Here is an 18,825-nt window from a genome sequence, read left to right on the forward strand (position 1 = left end):
TATTCTTCCCATTGGACAATTTCTAATGATTTGTTTTCAAGTTTTCGTACTCTTTCTATCAGCTCCATTTGATTGGTAATTGAGTGAGTATTTAACTTCAAGAACTGTATTTTTCAGCTCTCAATTTTCTACTTGGTTCTTTTTATTTTTCTATTTCTCTGTTGGGATTTTCTTTCTTTTCTTCCTTTGTGAGCACTGTTTATTTCACTTCATTTAGACTAGTTATAGCAACCATTTTAAAATCCTTGTCTACTTGTTCTAAAACCTGGTTCATCTTGGGTGAACGGTTGGTTGCTTTTCTTGGTTCTTCATGTGTTGGGGAATTTTGGACTGTATCATAGACATTGTGAATATTAAGCTGCGGAGATTTGGTGTCCTGGTATTTTACTTACATGAATGTTGCTTCTTTTGTTTTAATAGGCAATTATGTTGACCAGGCTTGCAAATCCTGTTTCTTGTGATTGCAGCTCTGACTTTAGTTCGGATGTTTTGTCACTAGCTGAGCTGCTTTGAGTCTGTTCCATGAATGTGTGTTTCAGGGATCAGTTAGAAATGTGGGGATTCTTTCTCTGGCTCTTTCCCTTTGAGGGTTTCCCCCACTACTTTCTAGAGTCATGGTTTCCCCAGCTTTATTTTTCTGGTTACTCAAGCCAGAAATATTGCAATTTTTCCAATACACCCCTACCACTTTGCATGCTATGTGGCAACTACACTTAGCTCTGAGCGAAAGACTGTGCAGACAGGATCTTACTCTGTGAAGCTCCCCTCCTCTGAGGGTGAACTCCCACCACATTCAGTCTTTTATCTTCACTTGCCATGGCCTTCAGGTTGGCGCTTTTTGTATTATATCCTGGTTTTATGGTTTTCCCTTCAGAGGAGTTGTTCAGAAGCAGAAGTCTTTCATTCCTAGAAGCAAAAGTCTTTTTTCTTGACTTTGAAAGAAGTATTATGGCAATACAGTTCACTTTAGAAAAAATAAACTTTAATCTTATCACCTTTAGATGACCACTGTTGATATTTTGATATTCATACTTCCATTCTTTGTTTATGCTTCAGAATATATATACATACATATATATATATATATATATATATATATATATATATATATATATATATATATATATATATACATACATTAATACATATACATAAACACATCTTTTGGAGCAAAAATTAATATAAGATCCAGTCTTATTTACAGGGAAACATGGTATGTGTGCCTTTTTCTTTTATTGCCTATAAGAGAACGTTTTAATTTTAGCTTTCTAAAGCTTGACTACAATGTGCTTTGGCATGGGCAAACACATAAGGACACAAATAAACACATAAGGACACAAATAAACACATAAGGGCACAAATAAACAAACATTCAATGGGATCTCACTGTTTGGTAACCTTATTTTGTTTACTTAAAATATCATATATGTCTTTCCATGTCTATAAATATACACTTATTATTTTATGGTTGCTTCATTTTTCATTGTATGAATGCGTAATTAAACCCAATCTCTTATTGTTAGGTGTTTAGGCTGTTTCTGATTTTTCATTATTATAAATAATTATTTTAAGTAAAAATCCATGTTCACATGATAGTATACATTAGCTATTAATTGAATGAATTGTTTTATTAGAATAAATTTCTAGTAATGGTATTAAGGAGTTAAATACAGTTTAACAAATCATCCCCCATAAAAATTGTCCTAATTTATTCTATCATAGTGTTTGTAGTAGGCTGAATAAGGGTCCCCAAAGGTATCAAGTCCTGATTCCTGGAACCTTTATTTGGAAAAAGAGTGTGCAGATATTAACAAATTAGAAATGCTGAGATGGAGAGATTATCCAGGATTATCCAGGCGGACCCTAAATGCAATGACAAGTGTCCTTATAAGAAAGAGGCAGAGGGAAATTACAAAGAAGAAAGAAGAGAAGAAGGCAATATGAACACAGAGGCAGAGATTAGAGTGATGTAGCTACAAACCAAGGAATGCTGGCAACCACCAACATAATGTTTTTGAGATTCACCCATGCTATGTATATCAGTAGTTATTCCTTTTTTTATGGATGAATAATATTCTGTTGTATGAGTATACCTCAATTTAATTAGCCATTCACCTGGCCATAGACATTTGGGTTGTTTCTAGTTTTTGACTATTATGAATAAAGCGGTCATGAAGATCCATATACAAATCTTTATGTGGACATAAAGATTTGTGTTTTTATTTTTCTTGGATGAGTATCTAGGAGTAGAATGTCAGGGTCATATAGTAAGGGAATGTTAAACTTTATAAGAAAGTACCAAACTATTTTCCAAAGAGATTGAACCATTTTGCATTCCCACCGGCAATGTTGGAGAGTTGTTGTTGCTTCATAGCCTCATCAGCACTTAATACTGTCAGGCTTTTAAATTTTAGTCAATCTAATGAATGTGAAGTGGTATCTCATTATAGTTTTAATTTGCGTTGTCCTGGTAACTCGTGACGTTAAGCTCCTTCTTATGCACTTATTACCTATTATTATATCTTCTTTTGTGGATGTTCTGTTCTAATCTTTATTTTTTTGGTTTGTTTGGCTTCCTTTTATTGAATTGTAAGAATCCTTGCTTTATTTAATTGTAGGAAGCATTCCTTTACTAAGTTGTATGAAAAAATATCTGGACACAAGTCCTTTGTTTTGTGTGTGTGTGTGTGTGTGTGTGTGTGTGTGTACATATATGCTATTATACAGTGAACTATAGCCAATATCAAAATAAATATGATAATATGTAACTTTAATATATCATACACACATACATATTTAAGAACTTTCATTTTGTACTTATAACTTCCACTCAAATGCTAACATCTATTTGGAGTTATTAATAGTCTTTTTTTCTTTTTTTTTAAATTTCTGGGTAAAGAGAATAGGTTTTGTGAGGCACAGCACTGTGATGCTTAAATTCAAAATAGCAAGTAACCGTGAGACACTCATTTATGTCTACATATTTTGTAACTCACTGTGCAGACAAATCATTGCAAATTCTTTAATTTCAAATTATATCATTAACTCTCCACTGGGTAGAAACTGAACAGTTTAATTTTACTTGGCACATATCCTTCCATTCCCTTTGACTGGATGAAAACACGTAGCATGGTATCACAATTCTAGATGTTACATATTACGTCACAATTCAGACTGTTATTAACAACTCCTCTATCAGCTCTTTGGCTCAGTTGATCCAGAATTCCCCGACTATCTATCTGGTATGATCTTCTGAATTCTCACAAGGATGGAGTTAGATGTCAGAGGCTTAAAAAGATGCATTTACATTTTAGCTTCCTGGGGGTGATAAGAAAGATTTATTTTCCCAACAGTTATTTAATTCCATGATAATATGTCCTTTACCTGTAGGAAGAGCAACACTGCACGTCTCTGTACTCAGCTCAGCCTGCCAGCTGAGTCCTTCTCCTATGCTCTTGTTCCTCCTCACCCCCCGTCCTTTGCTGTTTTAGTACACAAATAACAGACACCAGCCTTTCCACCTTCTGTGAATTAGGAAATATTTTAACAGCCAGGATATCATTGAAAATTAAATTTAACAAATAAAAATGTAGTGAAGTTTTAAATATAAATCAGATGCATCCCTTGGATTTGCTTTTAACTACACACCTTCTAAGAAATTATATTTTTACTCCCAGCAAATTGCCTAGGAGGAAAAAATGACAAGAGTAATCTATTTTTTCACAGCTGGTCGGTTGGCCAGAGTTTCTCATCAAGGAGTACATGCTGTTTGCTCCCCAGATGGACAGCCTGGATGAGCTACAAATCCACAGAGCCTGGGACACAAGGTGGAAATGATACTGCCAGTGCTTTTAATCTTGCACAGTTCTGCACACTCGGAATTGCAAGTGGCCCATTTCCAAATGAACATCTATTGGGACCATATCCTATATCTTGTCAGAATGAGTCCCATTAAATCCTCAGCTGGAATTGAACCAAAAACTTGTAATAATTACCGGAAACTTATTAAAAAGTTGAAGCCCTAGACTGTGACCGTGAAAACACTTAGGCAACATTAACAGTAATTGAAATATCTGTGAGTTTTTTCTCCAATCAGTCCTCGTTGATAGTCAACCAAAGAAGGCCCAGATGAGAAGGTGTGAACCCAAAACACCCAGCTTCTAAGGGGGGTAATCGTCTTTGTTTCATTACAAAAATATGGTGTTATAGTGGTGGTGAACTGCTCCCTCGGGAGCCCTGACACCTGCCAAACTGCTGTCCCTGGTTCCTATAATGAGCTTGTCCCATAATGGACAGAGCTGTGTCCACCCTAAAGGTGGCAGGCTTGCTCTGTCCCTCCCTGGTATGGTGGGGCCCCTGCCCCCTCTCTCCTTCCATTCCATTTTCAAAATGCACTGCTTTCCCTAGTAAGTCCTGAGCTTAAAGAGCAACAACATTTTGAAACCTGGCCTAGTAAATCATTTACTACTAAATTTAAAGCACCGAATAATAAAATAATCTTTTCTGTAGTCACAAGGATGACTACTTTCAATTTGTTCAAATGGGGAAGTTTGTAAAAAGAACTTATCAAGTAAAGCGACTTTTACAGTTTGTTTTTCCAATATCTTTTTTCAGTTTGTTTTTTGTTATTTTTACATAGAGCAGCAATGCACCTGATCACGTTTGGCTTTTTCTTTCTGTATTCCTGGGGGCAATTCTTAGGCAACTTCAGTTTAGTTTTGACTTTTACAACTCAGAATGACTTTAAAAGACAATTTGGATTCTTGAAGAACAGTAGAGAAAAAGAAAATCTCAAATTTTGGGCTTATTGGAGGGCTGACCATTCTCAACGGCAAGTCTGAATTACAGAACATATCTAGTGAATGTAATTGTATCTTTTTTTTTTAACAGAAATTCTGATGCTCAACCAAGTCCTCTGAGTAGAAGGCCAAACCCCAGCTGGAATACCAGGTGACAAGAGAAACAGTAACGAATGTAGTGACCTGGAGTGCTGGGACACAGATGGTAAGAGATTCAAAACTAGACTGTGTGTGCAGGGGTCAAAAGAGAGAGCTCTGGGGGTTCCTGACTTGGGGAATGCGGTGTACATGCTACAGAGGGCAGAGGTGTGACCGGGTGAAAGGAAGGAACACCAAGGGGAACTATTGTCTCAGAATGAGGAAAAATAGGCTACCAACCATTAGAGTGCGTTCCATTTCTGTGGAGGTGTCCAGGGAAGGTCTGGGCAATCATTAGTTGGAATTATTGTGAAGGAGCCTTACTCATGTCTACGTGATTGAAGTACATAAGTCAAGGTTTCTTCCAATTCCAATGTCCTGTGGTTTTATGAGACTGGATTTATTTCAAGAGATGAGACATATTTTGTATTTAGTATCATCCAAATGAATGCCCACACGCTATAGGAAAATATTTTTTCCTAAATATTTTACAGATTTTGTTAGAATCTTCTTCACAAGTTTTTTTCCCCTTATATATTATGATATAAAACTTATTCTGGTTGAATTTAAATTTATCATGGATTCAGAGGTAAGTGAAATGTAAGGAATTTGCTTTTGAAATGGGGAAATGAATTGTGGTAAAGGTGATAGGAATCATCAACCCATTTAAATACTTTTTTAAAGAATCAGATCGTATTTTAAGGGGTGGAGGCATCTTTAGAATAGATTCAGTATTCCCTGTGCAACATTTATAGTCTAAATAGTATATGTTGTGAGAGGAGAGTTATAGTATCACTAGATTTTTCATTACTTAAAATAGGCTCCTGATATGAAATGACTTTAAGCTCTAGAACCAAACTGGAATCTTTATCTTTTTAGGTAATAACTTATTCTTGGATTATTAAGTGACAGTCATAATAAAATGGTACTTCGGGGCCCTGTAATGTGTTCTTTTCCAAATAACAATGTGAGGTGCAATGAGACAGTATTGAGTGATACCATGGAACATAATTAACTCTATTTTCACTCAAACCAGTAGCTGTGATGTACTTCCCTGCACAGTGAACTGGTGTACCCTGGCCCAGTTGTGCTCGGGAAGAGATTAAACCTAAGAGAAGTAGAGGACTGATCATTGAAAACAGCTTAATCCTGCCTCCCAGAATAGGGGGCCTCAAGAAGGGAGGAGCCCGGGAAGCAGAGAAAATGACGAGAGTCTGGATAAGAGAATTCAAGGACAGTAAGATACCACATTACCTCTTACTAGACCCCTTTTGGTTTATACTTAAGAAATTATACTTTCCTCTGTTGCTGCTGTCCTCCCTGTCAGCCACTGTGACACCTTGTTTGGTTTTTGCTTGTATCATTCGAGACCCTTAAGGAATAATCACTTCTCCTAATTCCTTAGGGGATCAAATAACAAAATAGTGGTGTTGGATATTCAGTTTCTACTGCTTTCTGCATAATTATTCCAGGCGGCTTGGCTCTTGACCTGATTTCCTCCCCCAGTCTGTCAGTCGGGACCAGGAAGAGAAGGGCTTCCTGTGTTGATCTCTGTGCCCTTGGCCTTGCCTTGTGGCCTGGATCAGCTTCAGTATGGGTGAACTCCGATTTGTCTTGACTCAAGGGCTTTCAGAATCTGCTTTCTTTCCTATAGCCGATCTTTGGGGAGCCTCAGTTTTCCTGGAAACATAAATGCTGGCAAAACAGTTTGGCACAGATTTAAAGATTCAGAGGCAAGGGTCAGGCCTAAACCAAACTGCAGAAGTGGCCATGCAGTCAGAGTCTCCGGGACTGTTCTGGCTGTCCAGCCCTGTTCTCCTCTGGATCACTGTTCTATGGCTCCCAGCTTTCTTTTTTTCCTTGCCAATCCCCACTCGCTAATGAGAAACCCAGTAGTTGTGCACTATTCCATCCCCAGCAGAGCCTTCCAGTGGGGTACCCTTCCTGGCCTTACCTGTATTTACACTTTTACCTCCTTTTTCTGCCATTGAAATCTGACTTTGCTCTTCGTCTGAGAGCCTAGTTGGTGATCACAAAGACCAGGGGATCTGTTTCTTGGAAAACACAGTGGCATGCACTGATTTTTGTATTTATTTAGCAATTAAGTGAAATAAGAAGGACTAAGGTTAAAAAATAAAGATTCTATTCAAATGGATTAAGTAGTGTATTAGTTTCCTATTTCTGCTGGGGCAAATTACCACAAATTTAATGGTTCAAAACAATACAGATTTATTCCCAGAGTTCTGGAGGTCAGAAATCCTAAATCAAGGTGTTGGAAGGACTGTGCTCCTGCTGGGGTTTCAGGAGAGAATCTATTTCCTTCCCATTTTAGCTTCTAGAAGCTGCCTACATTCCTTGGCTTGTGACCCCGTCCTGTGTTACTCCAGTCTCTCACTTCTGTCCTCACATCTCCAATTGCTCACTCTGATCTTCTGTCTCCTCTTATAAGGAATTGAAGGATAATGTAAGGCCCAGCTACTAGATAATCCAGGATAACATTCTTTACTTAATCACACCTGCAGAGTCCTTTTTGCTGTAGGTCACATACTCACTGGTTCCAGGAACTGAGATGGTGACAGTTTTGGATGGCTATTATTCACCCTACTACAAGTAATAGTCAGTAGATAATATTCAGTAGATAATTCTTTAACTCAGTGTTTCTTAAAACTGAGCAATATATAGACCCCTTTTCAAAAAAATTAAAATTTTATAGACTCCCTTTGTGTTGACTTATGTTTATTAAGTTTTTACATAAATATGTATAAACATTAAATTGTTTATAAATGCCTCATGTTTGTAGCTCTTATACAAAGATAAAACTAAAACAAATTTATGAATTAAATAAAAACAATCCATAAAGTGAATAAAATTTGAATTAAGTATACTAATTTCATGTGACAGATGATGTGGTTTCACTGAAAATGGAATTGCTGAGAAAATTTGAATAAGGTGTTGACCATTGGTGTTCAATTTCTTCTGAGTTTAACATGCCTTTACTATGTATTGTGTGATGCTTAATTCTTTTTTCCCTTTCAAACTTTGTTCATAGAGGATTCTCTGATATAATTTGGCTTTTACCTGTCTTGAATAATTGCTAATTTCGCTTCTGTTCTTCTCCCATTTGCCCAAGACAATGAAAGTATTACTAGTGGGTCCCAATAAAAATACTGACTTTGAATTTGCATAGAGTACTTGACTAGATAATGGTTATCCAGGAGATCCAGAATATGCTTTTTAAAAAAGAAGATTATTTTTGAATTGAAAAACCAATTATAATTTCTTACAGAGAATTTATTTGAGCAACTCTGCCTTAACGCTGACTTTGATGGAGGAAATATCAGACAATGTAGGAAGCATTTTTCGTTGAGAATATTTTCTCAGGTTAATCTTATATCACTTAGGTTTTAACTTTTTCATTTTTGTGAAATACACTAAAGTTCCTTCAGGGACTACATTACAGTACTGCTCTTTCCTTACCCTGTAACTCTATACTTGATGGAAAACAACGATTGTTTAGAAATGAGAGAGCAACAGGGAGACAAAGTGAGAGTGATGGGTAGGGTGATGAGTGAATGAGAGGCTATAATATGTATATGAGAAACATAGTTTAAATTATGCTAAAGAGTTGGGATATTGGGTTATTTAATCACCCTTGGGAAGGTAAAATTTAATGTATGCATCATCTGGAGAAGGTATATAATCTCCCAGTCCAGGCAGTAGCTCTCTTTGTAGTGTGACCTTTACAAATCTATTCTTTCCTTGGTTTTCTCCGCTCTTAGTTAGCAAAGATTAAAGGATGTGATTTCAGAAGCTTCTTCTGGACTGAAATTCTCTTATTTGCTGAGCTCCATGCTGTTCTGAAAACATCAGTCACAACTATGTTTACTTCTGGGAAATTCTTGGCTGCAGTGGGGTCAGTGAAGGTGATTAGAAATTCTGGGGTGATGGGGAGCTTTCTGGTTGGTGGATGTGAGGAAGTTCCGGGAGAGCGCTGTGCCTGGGGAGGATGTAGAAGTTCTTTGCCCTTTCCACTTATCTGGCCTTACACATACCTATTATCTGTCTGTTCCTGAATGTCCTTTTTATAATGAACCAGTAATCTAGACTTTTTATATCATGCTTTCAGAGATAAGGCAAGGCATACCAACGGCCACGTGCTTTGTTCCTCAGGGACAGGAAGGAATTGGCAAACACCTGGGGGAAGGGAGCCAGCAGGTGGTAGCAGGCCTTTGGGTCCTGGACATTTATGGAGCTACCCCAGGCCTGGTACTGGTGGCAGCCATCCTCGGTTCTCAGCATGGCCTCTTTCATGCACCTCCAGGTCCAGCACAGGGAACGACCAACTAGTAACTGCTTTGCAGCTCCTACCAGGTAGTCCCCAGACAGTCACAGGCAGTGGCTGACCTGGGCCTGCATCGGAACTGCTCCCAAGTGGGCGCAGAACCAACATACCTGGAGGTTGGCTTCAGACAACAGCAGAGCACTACCCGATTAGCCTCACAAGTGGCACACCCAAAGGACAGTCTCAGAAGGCACAAGAGCCCCTGGGGAAAATCCCGCTCCGTAGGGTAAGCCCCCCGCAAAGCAGCCCTTAAGCTGTGGACGTGGCCAAACCCCACAGCCAATCAGCCTGAGGGTCAATCCTACCCGCTGACATGTCAACAGCAATCAAGGTTCAACTGTAATAGGACAGCACACACAACCCACACAAGGGACACTCCTGGAGCACCCAGCTCAGGTGACCAGAGAGACTGTGCCACTGAGACTCACAGGGCACCTGCTATGTAAGGCCACCTGGCGAAGACTGGGAGATGTAGCGGATCTATCTAATGCATAGAAACAAACATGGAGAGGCAGCCAAAATGGGGAGACAAAGAAAACATGTCCCAAATGAAAGAACAGGAGAAAACTCCAAAAAAAGAACTAAATGAAATGGAGGCAAGACACCTAATAGTACAAAGTTCAAAATAATGATTATAAGGATGCTCAAGGAACTTAGTGAGAACTTTAAAAAAGAGATAGTAAGCATAAAAAAGGACATAGAAACCATAAAAAAAGAACCAGTCAGAAATGAAATATACAATAACTGAAATGAAGAATGCATTAGAAGGAATCACCATCAGACTAGATGAAACAGAGGATCAAATCAGCGATTTAGAAGACAAGGTAACATAAAACACCCAATCAGAACAGCAAAAATGAGTCATAGGATCTGACGTTATAAAAATGGCGGTGTGAGGTGAGCCTCTTGAAATCTCCCCTTGAATTTAAAACAAATTGAAAAACTATAACTCCACAAAGGACTTCCTGTGCAGCAGACAGGCAAGATTAAGAGGCACACTACAGAAATAACCTAAAGGTGCGCAAATTGCGTGAGCGGGAGAGGAGGGAAGGGAGAAGTACGGAGACCGAGCCGCTTGGGCGGAGGATGCAGACCTAGCTCAATGCTCCAAGCTTGCTGCATCCCAGAACTACCGCAGATGTGGGACAGGGAAGAACTCGCACTGCTAGGGCTCCATTTATGGCCCATAGGGCTGAGGGGACAGCATATAACATGGCTGAGCCCAATGCTCACAGCAGAGACCTCGGAGCAAAGACTGAGGGAAGAAGGCTGAAAACAGTGGTTTAAGCCCTCACTGTTGAGCAGAGAACGGAAGCCTTAGGCACTGAGACTAGCCTCTCCCTCGCTACCCTCCCAGAGCTCACCCCACCCCCACCTGCCCAGTGCTAGAAGCAGGACAGTAGCAGTGTCAGATCAAAAGAACAGAATATTTGCAGTTCTGAGACCTGTGGTCCGCAGACACAGATTCACAGCCCAACTAGTTCCAGCAAAGGGGAGGGAGCTGTGGAAGTAGGACTGTCTGTGGTGGTGGTCACCACCATTGCTCTGGGCCACCTCTCACAACCCACCCTGCCCCTGTCCCCACCTATCTGGGCAGATCCCTGAAGGAGTAAACAGAACTGCTGAAACACACGAGCTCTGAATCTGGTGCAGGATGAGCTTTGGAATTTCATAAGATCTCTGAATCCCCACACGGATGTAGCACCCTATGACCCAGGTGAACTGTGAACAGAGAAGAAGCCCGCCTTCCTATGTACCTGTTGCGGAACCCACTTCTGTAGATGTCTAGGAAGAGAAATAATAAATCATTAATTGCCATGAATAACCAAGGAAACAAGACAGCTCAGAAAGAAAATGAAAAGTCTCCAGAAAACGAACTTCAAGATATGGAAATATGTGACTTAAATGACAGAGAATTCAAGATTGCAGTTCTGAAAAAACTCAGTGGGATGCAAGAAAACACAGACAGGCAGTTTAATGAACTCAGAAACACAATCAAAGAACAACAGGAACATTTTAACAAAGAGATTGAAATTTTAAAAAAGAACCAAACAATTTTTGGAGATTAATAACTCGATAGAAGAAATTAAGAATGAAATAGCCAGCTTAGGTAGTAGAGTTGACCAGATGGAGGAAAGAATCAGTGACATCGAAGATAGAAACCTGGAAATGACATGGATGGAAGAAGAAAGAGACTTGAGACTTAAGAGAAATGAAAGAACTCTACAAGAACTTTCTGACTCCATCAGAAAGAGCAATATAAGAATAATAGTCATACCAGAAAGAAGAAAGAGGAAAGGGAACGGAGAGTATATTCAATTGAATAGTCAATGAGAACTTCCCAAACTTGTGGAAAGAACTGGATCCTTGAATCCAAGAAGCAAATGTAACACCTAATTATCTCAACCCTAACAGGCCTTCTCCAAAAACTAATTCCAACAAAGATGGACATTTCATAATGGTAAAGGGGACTATAACAACAAGAAGACATAAGAATCATCAATATTTATGCCCCCAATCAGGGAGCACAGAAATATACCAAGCAACTACCAGCAGAACTAAAGGGAGAAATTGACCAAAACACATTTATAGTAGGGGACCTAAATACACATTGTATTGAAGCTGTGAAAAATCAACAACAAAGAAAGAATCCTCAAGGCAGCCAGGGAAAAGAAGACAGTAACCTACAAAGGAAAGCCCATTAGAATATCATCAGATTTTTTAGCAGAAATTCTACAAGCCAGGAGGGAGTGGAACCAAATATTCAAACTATTGAAAGAGAGAAATTATGAGTCAAGAATAATATATCTAGCAAAGATATCCTTTAGATGTGAAGGAGGATTAAAGACCTTTCCAGACTTACAGAAACTGAGGGAATTTTCTAATACATGACCTGCACTACAAGAAATACTAAAGGAGGCTATTCGACCACCATCAACAGGGACAATTTGTGGCAACCACAACTCAAAAAGGGGGAGAGTAAAGGCCTGAACTGGAATATGGGAATGGAGAAAGTTAGCATGCTGAAGAAAATGGAATATTCTAAATATCAAACTTTCTTTTACATTAATTTAATGGTAATCACTCAAAAAAAAAAAAAAATCCAGAACTGAAATATATACTGTAATAAAAGAAGAAACAGAGGGAAAAATCACAGAATAACACCACTCAGAAATAGTAGACAACAAAAAGGCAAAGAAACAATGGAGACACAGTCTTACTGAAAATAGAATGATAGGAAATCCTCACATATCAATAATTACCCTAAATGTAAATGGACCGAACTCACCAATTAAAAGGGCACAGAGAGGCAGATTGGATAAAAAAACTAAATCCAACCATCTCACACATCTCAGCTACAAGGACAAGCATAGATTCAATGTGAAAGGGTGGAAATTGATACTTCAAGCAAATGGTAGCCAGAGAAAATCAGGAGTAACCATACTGATATCAGATGAAACAGACTTCAGGGTGAAAAAGGTAACAAGAGACAAAGATGGACATTTCATATTGGCAAAGGGGACTATACAACAAGAAGACATAACAAGCATCAATAGTTATGCCCCCAATCAGGGAGCACAGAAATATACCAAGCAACTACTAACAGAACTAAAGGGAGAAATTGACCAAAACACAAGTATACTAGGGGACCTAAATACATCATTGACAGCTATGGATAGATCATTCAAACAGAAAATAAATAAAGAAATAGCAGCCCTAAACGACCCATTAGATGAAATGGACATAATTGACATTTTTAGAGCACTTTATCAAAACATCAGACTATACATTTTTTCTAGTGTACATGGAACATTCTCAAAAGGATAGACCATATATTGGGACATAAAATCAGCCTCAGCAAATTTAAGAAGACTGAAATCATACCAAGCATATTCTCTGATCACAAGGCTTTGAAATTGGATATCAACTGTAAAAAGAAAGCAGGAAAAACCACAAACATGTGAAGATTAAACAACATACTTTTAAAGAACGACTGGGCTAAAGAAGAAATAAAAGGAGAGATCAAAAGATACATGGAAACAAAGGAAAATGAAAATACATCCTACCAAAATTTTTGGGATGCAGCAAAAGCAGTTTTAAGAGGAACGTTTATATCATTACAGGCTATCAGAGGGTAGAAAACTATAAGACACTGAAGAAAGAAATTAAAGAAGATACAAATAATTGGAAGAATATACCATGCTCATGGATAGGAAGAATTAACATCATTAAAATGTCCATACTACCCAAAGCAATCTATGGATTCAATGCAATCCCTATCCAAATACTAACGGCATTTGCATAGAACTAGAACAAATAATCCTAAAATTCATGTGGGACCACAAAAGACCCTGAGTAGCCACAGCAATCTTGAGAAAGAAGAACAAAATTAGAGGTATCATGCTGCTTGATATCAACCTATATTACAAGGCCATAGTAGTGAAAACAGCATGGTACTGGCAAAAGAAAAGACACATAGATCAGTGGAACAGAATAGAGAGCCCAGAAAGAATCCCAGACCTATATGGTCAATTAACCTATGACAAAGGAGGCACGGATATATAGTGGGGTAAAGACAACCTATTCAATCAATAAATGTTATTGGGCAAACTGGACCGGTAAATGCAAAAAAATGAAACTGGACCACCTTCCTACCCCATATACAAGAATAAACTCAAAATGGATTAAAGACAAATATGAGATCTGAAACCATGAAACCCCTAGGAGAAAACATGGACAGCAAACTCTCTGACACTGTTCTTAGTAATATTTTTTTCTGATCTATCTCCTCAGGCAATGGAAACAAAGTTAAAATAAACAAATGGCACTCTGTCAAACAAAAAATTTTTGCACAGCAAAGGAAACCATCAACAAAACAAAAAGACAACGTACAGAATGGGAGAAGGTATTTGCCAATGATACATCTGATAAGGGGTTAATATTCAAAATTTTAAAGTACTCATTCACCCAACACCAAAAAACAAACACTCCAATTAAAAAATGGGCAGAGGACCTAAATAGACATTTCTCCAAAGAAGACATACAGATGGCCAATAGACACATGAAAATATGCTCAACATCAGTAATCATCAGGGAAATGCAACTTAAAACCACAATGAGATATTACCTCACACCTGTCAGAATGGCTATCAATAAATCAAAAAACTTGTTTGCAAGGATGTGGAGATAAGGGAACTGTGTGTATTATTGGTGGGACTGTAAATGGGTGCAGCTATTACGGAAAAGCAGTTTGAAGGGGCCTCAAAAATTAAAAATAGAGCTACCTTATGACCCAGCAATTCCACTTTTGGGTATTTATTAAAAAAATCCAAAACACTAATTTGAAAATATATATGCACCCCCTATATTCACTGTACCACAACAGCCAAGATATGGAAGCAACCTAAGTGTCCATCAATAAATGATTGGATAAAGAAGAGGTGGTACGTACACACAATGGAATAATACTCGGTCATAAAAAAGAATGAAATCTTACAATTTGCGATAACATGGATGGACCTAGGGCACATTATTTCAAGTGAAATAAGTCAGACTGAGATAGACAAATACTATACAATCTCACTGATATGTGGAATCTAAAGAACAAAGTAAATGAACAAACAAAACAGATGAAGATTCATAGATACAGAGAACAAATTGATTGTTGCCAGATGGGAGGGTTGTTGGGGTACTGGGTGAAAAAAGTGAAGGGAAAAAGAAATACAAATTGGTAGTTACAAAATAGTCACAGGATGTAAAGTACAGCATAGGGAATACAGTCAATAATGTTGCAACAGCTGTGAATAGTGCCAGTTGGGTACTAGACTAATCTGGCGGAATGACTGCACAAATTATATAAATGTCTAACCACTATGCTGTGCATCTGAAACTTATGTAAAATAATATTGAATGTCAACTGTAACTGAAAATTTTTTAAAAATAAGTTTAAAAACTAAAAAAAAAAGAAATTCTGGGGACAATGGGATATGCACACCCTCATTCTAGTCCTGCTGAAATTCATGGGCTTCTAATTTTTATTAAAAAGAAAGACAAATTTAATATTTGTACATTTCCACTAATGATTTTTTCCTTTTTGTTTGATTAGCCATAAAGGCTGTTGCTGTCATTCACACTAGAAATAATTTTATGTTCTCTTTGTGAAACAAAACAGTTATTTCTGTATTGGAAAAAAGAAATCTTGAAAAAAACAATCAGCAAGATATACACAGTTCTTTTTCCCTTTGTATTTGGATTTAGCAGCTAATACATACTTTAGATTATTACCTATTTAAGATTTATCAAAAGTTGTAATCTCATCAACATCCTATATGCTATGAAGAATTGCCTGAATTCCCCTTCTAGTGGGCTTACTCACTCTTGTTTTCTTCCTTTTTATGTCCTCAACTTTAAGCCTCTTGATAGAATGTAGCATTTGTTGTTTAGAAGTTGTTTCACCATATCATTACACGATGTAATTACAACAGAAAGACCTTGTTTGTGTGTACACAATTAATATTTAGTGAATGAATGACAAGTGAATAAAGCTAAAAATCTGTTTTTTACTCTTAATTTAATGAGTCGCTTTGATACCATCATATGATTCGTTTTATAAGTAAATTCTGCCAGAAAGCAAGGGAGGTTGGAAAGAGATGGAATGGGATGAGGGTGTGGTGGGGAGGAGTAGGGATAATTCTTTGGTGTGTATTTGTTGAGATATTTTTAAAGCACAAAAAATAATGGCATGACAAGCATTGTATTTACCACCAGAAATCATTACTTTCTCTTTTCATATTTGAAACAAATTTCTTTTTCATATTTGTTTCAAGTCTTTGATTTTTAACCAAAAATAAATAGAAATAAAATTGAAGTTCCTTTTTGCTTTGATACTCTTTACCGATCATCCAAAAAATAGCCACAATTGTGGATTTGAGGTGAATCCCTCCAGTTTATGTTTTAATGCTTTGCACGTGCGTGCGCGGGCACACACACACACACACACACACACACACATACACACAGTGTTATGTTCTAGTATGTATTTTTAAATACAGAAATGTTAGCATAGATATGATTCACAGAAGGGCTATGCTTCCTCCTCCTTTCTCCTCTCTCTCTGTTTTTGGTTCTGAGCTAGGTTTCTTTTTGATCTATCTTATCTGCTAAGTCAGGAAATCATATTTTTCAGAACCTAGTATATTCTTTAAAAATACTTTATTTTTCTGCTTATAAATATGGGATCATTCAGAAAACCTAGAAAACATCAATAATACACACACTGGGGTTAGTGGAGAGTTAATTTACTTAAACTCCTGCTAGCTAAAACCAGTCAGTGTTAACGTTTTGATTTAAATCACTTGCTCACGCCCACATCTCATAGAGCCCCATTTTTACCTAGAAAAATCCCTCAAGAGTTGTCTACACACACCGTCTGCATTTCCTCTCCTGCCATCCTCTCTTCAGTCCTCTTCAGTCAGGGTTTCTTCTCCACCACGCCACCGCGGTCCTCACATCCAGTGATCTGAATCTTCTTCCTACCTGCCTTATCAGGAGCATGCGATACCCCAGACCTTGGAGTCTTCCTTGACTTCTGTCTGTCACACTCCACATCCTTTAGCAGACCATGTCTGCCCCACCTGCAAGATACTTCCGGAGTCTGACCCTCCTCAGCCCCTGTACCACCACAATCTTAGTCCAAGTACCATCATCGCTGACCAGCATCTTTGCATTAACCTCCTGACTGTTCTCCTGCTTTTACCCCTTTCCAGCACATTCTTAACACGGCAGCCAGAGTGACTCTTTTCATCTTAAAATAGATCATGTCACACATCTGCCCTGTGTGATCATGTCATGGCTGCCCTTCTCACTCCAGGAGAATCCTAAATGATTATATGTGGCATATATATGCCACATGGTCTGGCATGATCTGGCCACTGGCAGCGTCACTGGGACCACACTTCCTCGTGCACGCTCTGTTCTGCCAGTCTGTTATCCCTTGAATATACCAAGCAGTCTCCTGCCCATCAGAGCCTTTGACATCTGCTGTTCGCTTGCCATCCCCTACTCATCAGTGTGGCTCCCCCGGACTCCTTCAGTTGTCTGTTAGCAGTGAGGCCTTCCTTATATGGGGGGGGGGGGTCCTCTCGTAGTCCCTACTCCCCCTACTCTGCTTTAGTTTTCTCTGAAGCATGCATATCATGTGACATATTTTATATTTACATGCTTATTGTTTATTTCCTGTGTCCTGTCCCTAGACTCTAAGTTCCATGAAGCAGGATCTTTCTTTTTCCACCATTATTTCCCCAGTGTCTAGAATTGTGGCAAACACCCAGTACGTATTCATGGTATGAATAAATGACTTCAATATGTTTCATATTACATGCATACTTCATTTTTTATAAAACGGCATCATATAAAATACAGCTTGCTTTTTAAAACCTAATATATTGTAACATTTGCCTTATCCAGAACATTCTTCTATACCATTTTCATAATGGCTCCTCAGTCTTCTATTTTAGAGATGTGTGACAATTTACTGAATCAATTCTCTATTAATTTACCAGGGAAAGATGGCCACTTGAATATACATCCCTTCCCCACATTCTCTTCCATTCTGTGGAATGACACTACAACTAGAGTAGGCAAGTTGGCAGCCCTGGAGTTCATCTGGCACCTATAAGCTTGTGATATCGTCTCTGGACCTCTGGTTCCCTCACTTTATAAACTTTACAGCCACCCAAATGTGGGTAGTTACTGTCCAGATTCTACTGGTGCATTTGAGTTGGACAGGAAACAAGCCTCTCATCCCTTTTCTTATTCCAAACCATAATCCAATGTTGTTCAGGGTTGCTTTTTCAATATTTCTCCTAATAGGACATGCATCATGGCCTGAAGCTATCTGTGATTTTTTTCCCTTAGGAGTTTTTGGCTGATCATTCCGGAATATAGCTTGTTTTGTTTTGCTAATTTCATGCAAATCTCTGACTCTCCCTTAATCTTTAGCACCTCTCAAATCAGTTGATCAGAGGTAATTTAGATAAAGCATCTGCTTTCTCTTCCAACTCAGTGATCAATGAGTCACTGTTTAGGAATACTTAAGTATCCTCACTTCCTCGCCTGCATTTAAGTATGGGTTACAGGGTGCCTCAGTTACTGGAGCGCAAACTGGGGAACTGTTCTATGCAGTAGGATGATAAGCTCCTGAGCATAAAGTAGTAACTCGCCAGCTTCAGGGAACGTCCCTTTCCTTCTTTTAGAAAAAGATCCTTCGCATTTTCTTATGACTACAAGTTTAAGGAGACCCAGATTATTTGTATCAATTCATCCATATTGGCTAGCCTAAGATGACCTTACTCAAAGTCTCAAAATAAAAAAAGCCTTATAAGAATTAAATGTGTTATAGATTGTATTTATCTGTAAACACACTCTAATGTATATGACAATTGTAATGGAAATACTTTCTACTTTTAGTGCTTCCGTAGCTTGTAAAAGCCTTCTGAATACTTTTATCATTTGACCCTTGCAGCCTGAATATCTTTATTTTATTGG

At 38.2% G+C, this 18,825-nt stretch overlaps 1 protein-coding gene and 1 pseudogene across 2 annotated transcripts in view; one reads left to right on the forward strand and one right to left on the reverse strand.

Annotated features, from left to right (window-relative positions):
- Positions 1–18,825, forward strand: part of LOC109443577 (uncharacterized) — a 318,204-nt gene that overhangs the window by 157,982 nt on the left and 141,397 nt on the right. For both annotated transcript variants that reach the window (XR_012489505.2, XM_088798895.1), the window contains exon 3: positions 4,891–5,004. The gene's annotated coding sequence lies outside the window, so the exon portion shown is untranslated. The remainder of the gene's footprint in view (positions 1–4,890; positions 5,005–18,825) is intronic.
- LOC109443573 (heat shock protein HSP 90-alpha pseudogene) overlaps positions 1–18,825 on the reverse strand; it is a 275,719-nt pseudogene that overhangs the window by 129,063 nt on the left and 127,831 nt on the right.

The sequence above is a fragment of the Rhinolophus sinicus genome, chromosome 5 (genome assembly GCF_057876585.1).
Source record: "Rhinolophus sinicus isolate RSI-liver-muscle chromosome 5, RSI-T2T, whole genome shotgun sequence".
Lineage (NCBI taxonomy): Eukaryota > Metazoa > Chordata > Mammalia > Chiroptera > Rhinolophidae > Rhinolophus > Rhinolophus sinicus.